Below are 15,134 nucleotides of genomic sequence, written 5' to 3'. Positions count from 1 at the left end.
CTCCTATCCAAGCTTAATATGCAGAGACAAATATAAGTAAGCCATTCAGGTTAATTTTCTAAAAAACTGTAAGCATTCTTTCTCTCTGGTGCTTTGAAAATTCCTGTGTTTGTAGAGCAACCCGCTTAGACCCGCCCCAACAATATTACTCAACCAATGGCGTGAGTTGGGGGCGGGACCATCTCTTTGACTAAATGTTTTGAAAACAAATTTTATTTTTGCAATTCCGTTTGGTGGCACTAGTGGTGCAGAAATTACATACTTCAGCTTTAATAATATGTATGTTCATGTATGGTTTTCAATTATATAAAAAAAAAAAAAATACTTAAAAAAAGTGACATACAATATACAATATATTAGTGTTGTCACGATACCAAAATTGCAGTAGTCGGTACTGATACCAGTGAAATTTCACAGTTCTCGATACCAATTTTGATCCCACAGAAATATATGCTGATATGGTTATGTGCTATTGAACACACTCTTTTAGCCTATTTAAAAAGTAACATTTCAATGTAAATAAAAAGATTAAAATAAATGCATGTGTCCTTTAAGTATTTCTCAATTAAGTATGCATTGCTTAAGTGTTTTTCAGTAGGGCCCTATTGGAATTTGTTTTATTATTTTCCCAAATCCTGTTTTACTTTTCTTTTCTTTTCTTTTTTTTTCTTTTTTCTTTTTCAGAATTCCATGTTTTAAATTTTAATTTTATTTCACCATCAAAATAGTAATCAAATTATTTTTTAAAACTTTTAACAAGTGGAAATAGAACAAATACGTTTCAACATACCATTGCTTTTTTTTTAACAAACCTTTATTCAGTACAACAGCACTCTTGCTTGTGGTATATTGCTTAATTATTATTATTATCATTATTATTATTTATCTGTATTTATTATTAATAATATTAATACAGTATGAGTTTTGAGTAAATATTACGTAATTTAAGTGTTCATTTAATTACATTAAATGTCATTATTTATAATATGTACACTAGATATATGCATTGGCCATTGCAAAAAAAAATAAAACAAAAAAAAACCTAGCCTATTGTTTGACCACTAGTTTTAATCAATTGTCTAGGTGGACAGAAAGCAAGCTTTGCAATATGAACATTAGAGTATGTCAACATAGCACATCTTATTTCAAAAAGCAGGAAAAATCCTGTTTTCTATTAGATGTCAGTTTTAAAGACTTTAGAGAAACAAAAAGCTAATATCAAAATATATATTTTATAAATAACGTCAGTATCAAGGTTATCATGTCTTATTCTGTGTGTTTATGGTCACCATGACAGAGCTGGCTGACCTGGCATCTATATAATTTGCATTTTAACTGAGTAGATATTTTATACAAATATTTTCTAATTTTCTAGTTGGAGCTCTCTCTCCAGAAACTCCGCCTCCAACTGCCTTTATCCCTCTCGTCGGCTTGATTAGCCTGATTAGGGGCCAGGCGTGCGTCATCACGGCCCGGCCCCGCCCTCCTCCTTGCCACGATGATAAACCACTAATTACTTAAAACATCCCACTAGAGCCAAGAAAATGAACACTGCATTCTTGCAAGAATTCTTGTGCACTGCATTCTTGTGGACATTTTCTCTGCACTAAACATTGGAAGAGTTTTGACCTTTATTCAAGATTTAGATGACAAGAAGAAAAAAAGAAGAAAAAAAAAACCACACACACACACACACACACATTCAAGTAATTCATCATGAAAATATTTAGCCCATAACAATGCACACAAAAATGCTTTGGAAATATTATTTTCAACAAACTGAGCAGTAGGTCAATTCATTTGGTTAATAAAAGTTAATAAATTCTATTGGAATGTAACAGAATTAGAATTAAAATCTTGATTTGGGTTTTCTTAAAGAAAAAGCAAAGCAGCTAAAGAATAGTGTTAAAGTTTTAGAATGCTGCTTATCCAATCAGATTAGAGGACCACAACTAATTGTTGTATAAAAAAAATAACTTATGAACAAAGTCTGCGTCTTTCTTCAAATAAACTTGATCCCCAACACCCTGTAGCATATGTTCTGCTATAAGAGTAAAATAATACCACCCAATTAAAATAACTTGAATTATCTAGAGCAATACGTCAAACATCTCAGTTCCTTTCTGGGGATCTGTAACTGGAAGACAGAAACATATCCTTCAGAATATTTTCGGCATTGCAAATGGAGCATGAACAAGCCCGCAGCCATCGGGAAAGAGTAATGACCTGAACAGAATGTGAAGGCCAGTGCTTGTGAAAATGCGTGTGTCTATCTAGCAGACTGCAACAGTCACAAAACCAACAGTGGATGGTTGTTGATTTGGGCTGCTACTGGCTGCAATAATTGCGGAAGTCTGGAGATGTGGACAACTCTGAGGTGTTTTCAACAAGCGAGATGCAAACAAAGTGATGTCACCTCTGGGCAGTAGCCAAAGCATTTCACAGAACTCTCACCAGCAAACTAGCTCTGTTCCAAAATCTTGTGAGCTGTCTATATAGGCATCATTTTTAAAGCATCATAGGCATCCTCTTGACACAAAGGCTGTTCCAAAAGGTAGCTTTTGGCCACATTCTATGGCAGCATTGAATGCACCCCGTGCAAAGTGGGTAAAGAATATACCGCAACAAGCTCAGTGAAAAATCAATCCAAAATGGTGGAGAAAGCAAGAGAAGCATTGCTTCTGAATCATTATAACCTCATGCAATCCCGCATCCTTCTGCATGGACTGTGTGTTTTGTCTTCGCTATACGCTATGCACAATTTAATTTAATTTAATTTAAACCGACTGATCTCAGTTCAGGACACTCTGGGCTGTCACCGAGTCATGTGACAAAAAAATATGGTGCCGATCACAGTGAAGTTTGTCTTTGGGAGAAACACCAACAAAACTACATCTGGCAAGAAACCAATTACGTTTTTACACTGAAACCTGTTTGAGTCAAATGTTCTCTAGTTTCATCCGATATAATCGCGAAACGGCACGCTGTTAAACACAATGAGCACTGACATGGACTATAGCACTATTTTCCCCTTAGAAATTATATATTCATTGTGCATTATCACACTGAATATCAAGGGGTTCATCCAAAAGCTTAATTTTTTTTTGCTTGATATGAAGTTAGGATTAAAATAAGGTGCATTTTGAACAGTTCTGAGACCAGTGCAGACAGATAGCACACTGGTGGTTAAGTAATTCACTAAATATGGAGCAAGGGAGAAAGGGAGCATCCTATAACTTGCTATGCAGCTAAGTGCATTCACTCCCAATGTCCGGCCAAAAATATAATTTTATTTTAACATGGTTGGCAGTGATTGGATGATGCTGGCCATTAATTAGAATCAGAAGTATTTATGCCAATTTCTGAAACAATCTGAAACAATTTGATAAAAAATAAAAAAAATAAAAAAAAAGATTTGGTATCACTTAAAATTTCTCAACTTAGTCCTGCTGGACTAAGGACATGCATTTTTATAAAACGATTTGCTCTAAAACAAACAAACAAAAATTGCATGTTTATTAGAGGCTACTTGTTACAAATCAAAAAGGGAAATGAAAAATGCACACAGCAGTCACGCTCGGCGCTCAAGGATAATACATAATACATATAATTTATTCAACAGCGGAAAAGTTATCAAAAAAGTTATACTTTTTCAAAAAAGACAATTTTACCAAATTTGTCTGTGCCGTGTATTTTTATGCTTATTAGAGTATCACATTGTTAGCTTAGCAACATGCTAATGACAAAACTGTGGTTGCAGACTGTCACGTACCAAAGTCCCATTCAAGACTAATCAGTCCACTCTGTGGCCATCTTTGGAACGCTCCTGGGCAGCTATTTTCTATGGATACAAGTGGCATAAAAGTATCTTGAATGGGGAAAGACAGAAATTTCCAAATCGGCTGGTCAAGATTACATTCAAATGACATATTTGAAATAAGCAGTCAAATTTGACAAAATTATACCATAAATTGTGCTTCTTTAGCTCAGAACATGCTAAAAAAACAAAAATTTTCAGGCTGGTCCAGCTAATGAGCATGTGCATTCTCAAGTTAACAGACAGGTGATGTCTGTATCTAAATGCTGATTGACTCTTTTACCTGTAAGGCAGGTCTTCTTTTTTACATCCCCAATATTAGGTGTTCCAATCTCTCTCATTCATTTTAATACAAGTGGTCCATTTTGGGCAAAACAGTTTTTTCCCATACCAGGGCGTCCCTTATTTTGGTCGATATGAAGATGTCCCGAATTTAGTGGCAAGAAGTTCCAGAGGGTGTATTGAAGCACTCAGAATGCTCAAGCATCCCATATTTCCTTGCTGAAAAGTTGCTGACCCTAGTTGAAATCAATTTTGAGTCGAGTCTTCCTTTTTAGAAAAATAGTGTTGTTTTTTTGTGGGATATGAGCTAATTAAGCACAATGTATGGTACAATTGTTGTCCGATTTTATTGCTGGTTTGCTCATAATCTAGACCAACCACATTGTAGATTTCGGTATTTCTCACTTTTAATAGATAAAATAGAAAATAGAGTCCCGCACAGGCTGCCCAGAGGTGATACAAACATGGCTGCCAAGTGAGCAGACTTGCCTTAAAAGCACTTTGATGATAAACAGATTTGCTGCTAATGTAAAGTGTTCCAAATCCATCTCTTACGAGGTTTCATTCCAGTTAGAATGCTGCTTATAAGGCAGCTTCCTGTATAGGCAGTAGACAGCAGTAGACAGCTGATTAGGTTTGGAACAGAGCAATAAATGTGAACGGTGCCTCTACAGTATGCATCATACTTGTCTTTTATGGTTCGTTATCAATTATGACTGTGATTAATTCTGTTTGCTGTATGGCACAGAGAGAATGGCTCAGAGAACTCTGGCTGGCATCCTGCTATCTAACAAAGACCCACTTAATACTAGGATCCCCAAAAGAGAGAAAAATAAGGACTACCGAAAGAGTCTTCATGTTGGCAGGAAACAATTTGTAAAAGATAACAGAGCAATTAGAAACATAAAATATATATTTTTTTAAATGGCATTCTGTGGGGGTTGGGGGAGCATCATTTGTGCATACCCTTGAAAATGATAACAATGCTATGAGGGAAAAAATGGAGGGGAGCATCGTTTGTGATGTTTGATGCATTAGAGCCCTAACTTGGGCAAGCATTTGGTTGTGCAATACCCTAGACAAGAGTAACCAAAGCTTATGATTATATAAGAGTCCTGAATTGGGTGAACATTTGGTTGTGCAATACCCTAGAAAGAGAAAACAATGTTTATGACGCATGAAAGGGAGGGGGGCATTGGTTGTGCAGTACCCTTGAAAAGGATAACCAAAGCTTATGACACATGAAAGGAAGCATTGGTTGTGCAATATCCTTGAAAAGGATAACCAAAGCTTATGACACATGAAGGGAAGGGGGCATTGTTTGTGCAATACCCTTGAAAAGAGTAACCAATGCTTGCAATGCTTTTGAGCCCTGAATGGGTGAGTGTATGGTCATGAATATTCTTGATAAGAATAACCAAAGCTTGTAATGTATTTAGGGGAAAGGGAGCATTGTTGTGCAATATCCTTGAAAAGGATAACAATGCTTGGGGAAGTATGAGGGAGGGGAGCATTGTTTGTGCAATACCCTCGAAAAAGATAACAATGCTTGGGGAAGTATGAGGGAGGGAAGCATTGTTTGTGCAATACCCTTGAAAAGGATAACAATGCTTGGAAGAGTATAAGGAAGGGAGTGCATAGCTTTTTTTGTGATTTTACCACCAACAGAAGTGTAAGAATATTGTACTTTTGATGCGTTGCTTAATATGAGCTGAGCTTGGTTGATTGAATGCAGGATGGGACGCATGTATGTCTTATACTATCGTCCCAGCATCTAAATGGAACTCCTTGTGAAGCAGCTGCTGTAGCGGCTCCTATCCTGAAGGAATGGCTGGAATATGATCGAGGGGAGAGACCGCAACATATAAGCGGGTCGGAAAGATGAGATGCGAACCAGTGGCAAGTCATTGGGTCCCCCGAAGAATTAATAAATAAGGGGGAGGCAGCTGAAGCGTGAGGCTGTGACTTGTATCAGAGGCGTATGGGCAAAAGGAATTATTGTGAATTTTAGATATTGTAATGGTGTGACCATGATCTAAACTATCTGTTTTAGAATATTTGAGAAATAAAAAACAATTTGAGAAAATAATCAGAAAAAGTTAAATGTCGTGAGGGCAAGAAAACTAGAGAATATGACGTGAATTCCCCACACCTCAAAAAGCCGTAAATGCCATGAGAAAAACTGCTCTAAAGAATCTCATCAAATTTAGAAAACCTGCTCTGAGAGTGGAAATAAGGGGGAGAAGAATGTCTAAAGTGACAGGAAGCCGTTTATCGGGAATGGTAGGGGAGATTTTTCTGATACCTCTTAGAATAGCCGGATGGATGAAAAGGAGAAAAGACTAGAGAATTCGGGTGAATGACATCTAGCGTGAAACTGAATGACCGCCACCATTTTATTAATGGATGAAGGTTTCAATAACAGAAGCAATGAAAAACAGACAGTTGACACTAACACTGGGAATAAAGGGGTCTTGTGAGAGTTGGAAAATGAAGAAAACTGAAACCAAAGCAGAGTTGTAAGCTTTGAGCGTATAGGGGGCAATACAATGCCTTATCAAATCTTTAGCGGAATCTAGCAGGGGCAAAAGGGGTTAAACATCCAGTGTGGAGTTGTGAGTGGCACAGGAAAGAGGAGCAGAAAATCGGAGTGGGTGCGTATGAACGGCAGCTTAAAATACTGGAAGGATCCAGATAAGCCTGCCGACAGAGAATTAAATGTGGGGACTACTTCTACACTCAGTTGTGAGTTGGACAGTGAATACAATTTGCCACATGAAGCCGAAATGGGCCAGTCAGCGGGGTGAGTGTGTACAAGTTTTGGAAGCGTCTTGATGTTTGCTTTGGTGAGGAGGGTACCATGCTCAGCCTTGGATGGGGTTAAAGTATGAGGAGGCGAAAGATGTGATGTTTGAAGTCGAAGCTCCTGATAAAGCCCATAAAACCAGCAAACAACACATGGTCCATCTAAAGCTTCAGTCGTCTGAATTTTTTGGTATCTGCATTGCAAGAAATGCTAAACCAGCATGGTTTTATCCAAAAGTGAGCAAATCTTACTTACCTGCTGCTAAATGTAAGATGCCCTGACCTCAAATATATTTACAGTGAAAGGAGCAGAGAGACAAATGCATTGGTAACTTAAAAAAATAAAAAAGAAATGCATATTGGCAAACATAGTTGTAGAAATAACGTAGAAAGCATTATGAGGAAGCTTATATCTTACCAGCAGATACGGAAAATTAACTGTAGCGGAACTGAAATAATGAGCTTTTGAAAGTCGAACACTATGAAAAAAACTAATCCGGAACAGGTTTATCCAATGAGTAAACAAAACCTTACTTACCTGCTACTAAATGTAACTGCCCCAACCATGAGCACATTAAAAGTGAATGGAGCAAAAACTGAAATGCATTGATACTATAAATAAAAATGTAATGTAGTTAGGCTAACATAGTTGTTAAACTCAGTAATGAGTTTTGAAATTTGGAACACTGATAAAGCCCCAAAGCTTAGAAAGTCCCCATTGATTGAAACATGGTCCGAACAGTGATAAGAATAAATGATTTATGGAGAGCCATACAATAAATTTTCTACACTGTAATGATGCCTGAATGAGCAATAAAACAAACATGACTGTGGAATAGGAATCACATCCCTGTTTGACTTGATCATATAAGGCAGCAAAATTCATTGCATTGGTAATGAAATGAGCTGTAAAAATATGGAAATATTATGAGCGGAGCCTGCCGCTAGGTGTCAGAGGCACGCAACAACAAGTGGTGCTTCCTTATTTGGAGAACGCGGAAGTAAACATATGAAGTAAGAAACACTTTGTGATTTACATGCGATAGAAGCGACCAACAAAACAATGCATCTTCTTAACTGAATGGAGTAATAGACCCCGTACGATATGTACGTGTGCATCACGACATAGATGAATAATAGATCTTGATTTCCCAATAGGGGTACACCCAGGCATGCAACATGGTGTCTGAATCATGCATTGTGAACCTTAACTGAGTTACCCACCATGGCACGGCCGTCTCCCAGTGAAACGCATGATCACCAACCATGAACTATGAGAGCCAAATGCTCTATTGGAATGAAATATTACCGCTTGAATGTGATATTGATGCAGATGAGGGTTGTGATGAACAGACAACATTGGCAGCAGAAAGCTTAAGACCCTTAAACCATTTTCTAAATGCAAATTGATGAATATGATAGAGAACTTCACATATTTCTGATGGGGATCAATTGCTGCCTTGATGCAATGCTTATGACGGACTTGGCGAGGAGCGCACGCCTTCCAGCACCGGGTCGTGCATTCCGGTTGCGGTAGATGCGGAGGCTCGACTGAGGGAGGTCTCCTACATGACTGAGATCTGGATGAAGATCCGAATTTGCTGATCGTTTACACCCCCTAGGTTTGATGCGAGGCAGATAGTTGAGATTGAGTAGCGGCATCATTGGGGAGGGAAGGTGACTTCCCAAGATGTTATGTGAGCTGGTTCACCTGTGGTCTGGAGAGATTGGGGTTGATGGAGATGCCTCGTTAACATATCTATTATCATTCCAAGAGGGCCGCAATCCCACTAAGATTCCAGAAACTGCAGACACGTGCTGCGGCAAGGAGCTGCTGATCCTGGATATAAGGTAAAGAGCAGTGATTAAATCCATTGACTCGATGTCGGACATAGTAAGTAGCAGAAAGAATTCCCATGTTGGCACCTGAAGGCAGCAGAGTGGCAGGCTGCTGGCAGACCTTTAAAGCGAAAGGTGAACAGTGATTGGTTAAAGGAAATTATGAATGAAAAGATGACGTGTACCACGCGAATCTCCCTGACAGAACTACCACTTACGTTTCCATTTCTACCAATCGATTTTGCTTTAAATATTCAATTTATTTATTTAAGCACAAAAAACTTAAACCAACAAAAAAACAAAACAAAAAAAAAACAAGTTTGACATGAGGGTGGGTAAATAATAACAGAAATTTTATTTTTAGCTGAATTGTTCCTTTAAGACATGTTTTAGGGAGGAAAGTGCATTTTACGTCATGAATTGAGCCACATGATTCTGTTTAGGGTAAGAGTACTGTACACTCCTGCTGTGCTCCACTGTGAGAATGGACAGAATGATGCAAGACTGCCATTGCCACCTGTTTCCTGCCACAGTCCCACTGTGAGGTGCCACAGGTGTTCAGCAAGCAATTCTGGGCCATAAGACCAGATTCAATCTGGGCCTTAGTTCACATAAACAGCTTTAAGTGTCATTATAAAAACGAGGGGCCTTCTATTGATCCAGCTGAAGCTCTGAAATGTGTTTGGGCCACTGGGTCGGGTTGACATTGTTACTGTTTTTTATCAAAGTTTGGGTAGGTGGGGAGCATGAACTTAAGTGAGAGGGACACGCAGAATTCAGCTAAGCATCAGAGATGTTTGACTGCTGGCTGAGTTGGCAAGAAACACACAAGCATCACATTTTTACAAAATCACACGGGATGAGAGGAAATGCCTGAAAATGCCTTTCTACAGCAGAGGCCGGAACTCTACTGTATAATCGCAGACTGATCTCCTCAAAAATTGCTGTCTTTGAAGATCCCCTTCCATAAATAGAGGATCGGGATAGAGGAAGTTAAAAACAAACTAGGGTGCTCTATTCCTGTGCAGAGAAAACAAAGGCACGTGCACTATTCAGGCAAAGAAAATGGGTGAATTCCTGTAGGGTTATTCCATGTCAAAACCAAACTTCAGAAGTTTTAGATTTTTAATACTTTTTCTGAAGAAAGATAAACAGAAATTAAGATGAAATCCAAAATATTAAATGCAATGTATCAATATTTACCAATTAATCCATTATTTTGTAGACAGGGTCAAAATTAAACTTTTCACAAATATTTTAGAGCAAAATTACAGCTCAGAAACAAAAAAATAAAAATAAATAAATAAATAAAAAACTTCAGAAAGGCTGTAGCATCATTATTTTATTTTACAAAGGGATAGGTAGTTACTAAAATCAGTTAACTTCAGCACCACTTGTTGCATTATATGCTAATTAGGGCTGAACGATTAAAAATAATAATAATTGCAATTATAAAAAAATAAAAATTTAAAAAAATACTGTGATGGTGATCTGAACAGTGATATGACTGTTAACATAAAAAATTAAAAAAATTTAAAATAAAACTAGTAAGTGTTTCCTTTTGACCAAAATGTGCAAACTATGTACTTATTTAATGAAATCACATCTCTTGTGGTTTGATAATCACACTAAGTCACATGCTAATAGTACGAGTCCAAAACTGAAGAAAAAAAAAAAAAATGTTTTCCAAAGTTGTGGTGCCTGTATTTAAAGATATCCTAATATCTTTTTAGACTCTGGTTCACAATAATGTAATGTGTTTGGGTGTTCTCATTTCATGTTTAAATTCATGTTCATGTTTTCAGGTCTTTTATTTTGAAATTAGTTCACTTCCTTGTCTAGTCATATGATTATCCTGTTTCCCTCATGTTCATGTGTCTTGTTCTCATTGGTTTATTGTCTTGTTAACTTGTTATCAGTCTTGTCTTTTCATTGGTTCATGTTTTAGTAGTCTTGTTATCTTGATATTAGTTTAGTCTTGTTAATGGTTCATGTCTCATTGTCTTGTTATCAGTTTTGTATTTTCATTGGTTGTCTTGTTAACTTGTTTACCTAGTCTGTGTATTTATAGCCCTCATGTTCGCTAGTCTTTTGTTGGGTGTTGTTGGTGTAATGTTGTGTCATTGGTCTTTTGATTAGTCAAGTCATTGGTTATAGTCAAGTTTAGGTCCTGATTTATGTTTTGTTTTCAATTTGGATTCATGGTTTTTTGGATTTATTGCACTTTCTAAAATAAAACTGCATGCGAGTTCCTATTTTATGTACTTTTCAATTTTAAGGACCTATATGGTTAAATGCTAAAGATATGGGTCTCTCAGGGTGACTCCATCGGTGAATTTGAAAATTAGCCATTTAGAAACTCGGACAGAACTGTGGAATAAGGCCGTAATTTTCATTGATGGTAACCATAATTAAAAAGCTCATGGTTAAATACTCAGCGATCTGTCACTTGCATGGATGAAGAATGCATTACTCAATAGCATAATGGGAACCAGGGCGTTAGGAATAAAAGGCTGAACCTCTGGCATATATTATTACAGTCAATATGGAAACCATCTCATTCCTGCATCAGTGAATGTGACTTGTCCACTCAAACATGCTTCTATAACCAATGCTACAAACCCCAGAGGAAAATTAGCTCAGATGATTAAGTATTCAGTGGCAGAGAGGCTCCATTTTTAACTTTTGATTTTTTTTTTTTTTTTTTTTTTTAATATCAATCTTTGTCTAATGCATTTAGATTGATCTACAACCCCATTCCAAATTGCCTCAGTTAGGAGCATGGCCATAAAGTTAAAGGAATCATTCACCCCAAAAAGAGAATTCCAAACCCAGATTATTTTCTTTTTCCTTTTTTACAGAACATCAAAAACATTTTGAATAATGTACTGGTTGCTCTGCAGCTACAATGATTGGGGACTGGAGATTTCAAGCTTCAAAAAGAACACAAAAGCACCATAAAATTGTTGAAATAGTTCATTCAACTTATGTAGAAGTGTTCGGAAGTTATACTCTAACAATGTTTTTGCTAACAAAGTTTAAATAAGAGATGCTATACTGTATATCAAACCCAACAACCTAGTGTCATAGAATGAATGTTACTATCAGGGACTAAAAACAAATAGTTTTTTTCTTTTTTTATCCCCATTTCTCCCAATTTGGAATGCCCAATTCCCACTATTTAATAGGTCCTTCTGGTGGTGCGGTTGTTCACCTTAATCCAGGTGGTGGAGGACAAGCCTCAGTTGTCTCCGCTTCTGAGACCGTCAATCCACGCATCTTATCACGTGGCTCGTTATGCATGACACTGTGGAGACTCTGCATGTGGAGGCTCATGCTACTCTCTGCGATCCATGCACAACTTACCCCGCGCACCATTGAGAGTGAGAACCACGAGGAGGTGACCCCATGTGACTCTACCTTCCCTAGCAACCAGGTCAATTTGGTTGCTTAGGAGACTTGGCTGGAGTCACTCAGCGCACCCTGGATTCGAACTCGCAACTCCAGGGGTGGTAGTCAGTGTCAATACTCGCTGAGCTACCCAGGCCCCCTAACAAATTGTTTTTCATTTCGGTTCGTTCAGAGCAAAAACGATATTTTTTCATTCTGGTTTTAGAGATCCGGGGTGTCTTTCCAAAAGGTTATTGGTTAGAACTGGTTATAAGAGTGCATTGTGCTAATAAGCTTTGAAAATTACAATAACATCAAATCAACCAATGCTGTTTTTGTTTTTTTGTTTTTTTCAGAGACAGACTCAGTTGTAACCTAACATTTTTATACAGTATACAGCAAAACTACAGCACTCCTATTATATTTAACAAATCTGTCAACACAGGAAGTGCAGCCTTCAGCTGATGGATGCCACTTTTAAGTGGGTTGAATTGTGTACAACTTTTAACATACTTATTTGAAAAGATTACAAAACTAACCAATTTCCAGCATTTAAAAATAACGTTTTCACTCTGGAACAACTAAAATTGAGTTTGTTCCGGTTTTCCATTACGTTCTGCAAAAAAATTTTTAGTTCCTGGTTACTATAACTTAATTTTTACAAACTGACTTTTACGTGCCGTCGCAGTTTTCTGGTGAAATTAACGCTAGAGGCACTACAACAACTATGCGTTTTATTAATTTTCACACAAATCACAAGTACAACGGCTGATTATGGCTTTATAAACACTTGTTTTTCACACCATAACTCACACCCTACTACGTTATGATATCAAAACACTTGTACTCTAATGCATCATTTGAAAAACCCACCAACATTTACACACTTATTCCAATGTGAATAGCTTGTGCGGTAACTCGCCTGATAAGAGTGTTGGACTCAAGCCAAGCCAAGGCCCAGCCAAGGATGCTCAAAACTAAATTAAAAAGAAAGTGTCATAGAAGTGACACAAAATGACTTGGTTGCATTAGAAAATGTGCTTTTTGTTTCACATTTGCATTTTAAAACACTATTGGTTAGGTTTAGGCTAAAGTTTTAGGTTTGGAAGGAACATTTTACTAAAACATCCATCTAAAATTCACCTTAAAAAACCTCATCTGATTACAACATCATTTCAATCGCTTTTGGCGGCAATCAGCCAAACATGTAATACAGCACATAATTTTGGTTTGGAAATATTTTCCAATGGTCACGTAAATTTCATGAGATCAGGCTGATCAAACCTCATTGGTTCTTGCGACATGATGTCATAACGTTTGGTCATGTTGGGCCTCATGTATTCAGATACATGAGGCAGGCCTAACTGTCGTAAAAACCTAACTCAAGCCCCCACCTTCCAAGTCATAAATCTTACTGATAAAAATCGCGCCAAAATCAAACAAAGGGAGTCCAAAACAGACTACAAATCCATGAAGCCTTGCTCACTAAAGGATCGAACTCTCAACTCCTATTGGATGAGGCACACAACAGAACGTCCCTCAAACATGACATCATCAGGAGTTGAAATACCTCTGAAATGTTTCGTGAGTTGCTTCCAGTGACTTTGTTTGCAGCGCGTGGACGCAGCTCTTTGCTGCTCTCCGGTGCAACATCATGGCACAAGGAAGTAACGTCCGACTTGAAACTGTGGCCATACAATCTCCATCTCGCTGGACGAGTTGAGATTACTCTGTGTTCAACCGAACACTCTAACAGATCCGAAGGAGATCGCCGAGCAATTCGCATCTTCATCCGTTTGCCTACAGAAGTGAAGAGATTAAAGATTTCTCTTCCATCTTCAATCAAGTCGACATTTCTGAGTTCTCCGCCAGCCCGCCGAGAATCAACAGCCTTGCCCGCCGACAGAGCGAGGAAACAGCCTCCCGTCATCACACGAGCCTCAAGGAACTGGTCAGAGTTAAAGGACGCAGGAAAACACATTCTACCTGTGTCCTCATGCGATTCAAGTAAGAGGTTTATGTCTGGGCAGAGATAGAATATTATAGTGTGTTATTCTTGTGTTTCAAGGTTTTTGCTTGTACAGTTTATGGACCGCCATGTCCGCTCATTATTAATACTCAGGGTATTAATTATCACAAATTTGTTTTGCTGTATTGTGGTCCAACCAAATTGGATTGTTGTGCAATTTTGCCATCGCGGCTGAGACAGCAACTGAGTTCATCCATTAAAGAGTCAAATAACGCGGGACTTTTACAAGCCCCGCTCGTAAAACTGCGTCTCTGAGTGATAAACTGAGAGCTGCTTTCTCTCCCACTATCGCGAAATCGGCTTTAGGGCTGTCACTTAATCATCTCTCTCTCTCTCTCTCTCTCTCTCTCTCTCTCTCGTAATAACCACACTGACACACACACACACCTTATGTGTTATAGGATTATTTTATTTCCATATCTAATCATATCACTGTTTAGTTTGTAGTTGTAAGTCGGAAGTTTATTGACTGCATTGTATTAATTATTAATTGATATTACTGCATAAATAAACTTTGTTTATATTACAAAGAGAAGTGTTTTAGTTTGTTTTGCAAACGCCTGTGTCATGCTGACGGGATGTCAGTGCTCGGATTCAAGCCTTCATTCATTGTTTTTTTTCCCGAAAATCGATATTCTTCGGATGTCGATTTTCCTAAGAAAACAATCTAATATTGAGACTGTTTTACTATTTGGTTATTAGTCCCTGATTTCAGGGTGGTGCCCCATCAATGTTAATCCTTATTAATATTCTATTGATTTTTGATTATTGATAATTATCTTTGATGATTGAATTTGAATGATCAATAAGCTAGTGTTAATTTTAATTAATGTTTCATCGATGTTAACAATTAACGATTATCTTTGATAATTGTTGATTTAAAGGATTAAAAAAAGCTAACATTGATTCTCATCAATGTTCTATTGATTTTAATAATTAATAATTATCTTTGATAATTATTAATTATTGCTA

General features: G+C 37.5%; 1 protein-coding gene across 1 annotated transcript in view; it reads right to left on the bottom strand.

Moving 5' to 3' along the window:
- Positions 1 to 15,134, bottom strand: part of LOC127426735 (protein bicaudal C homolog 1-like) — a 159,269-nt gene that overhangs the window by 93,500 nt on the left and 50,635 nt on the right. The window lies entirely within an intron of this gene.

The sequence above is a fragment of the Myxocyprinus asiaticus genome, chromosome 36 (genome assembly GCF_019703515.2).
Source record: "Myxocyprinus asiaticus isolate MX2 ecotype Aquarium Trade chromosome 36, UBuf_Myxa_2, whole genome shotgun sequence".
In the NCBI taxonomy this organism is placed as follows: Eukaryota; Metazoa; Chordata; class Actinopteri; order Cypriniformes; family Catostomidae; genus Myxocyprinus; species Myxocyprinus asiaticus.
This window is presented reverse-complemented; position numbering and strand designations above follow the sequence as displayed.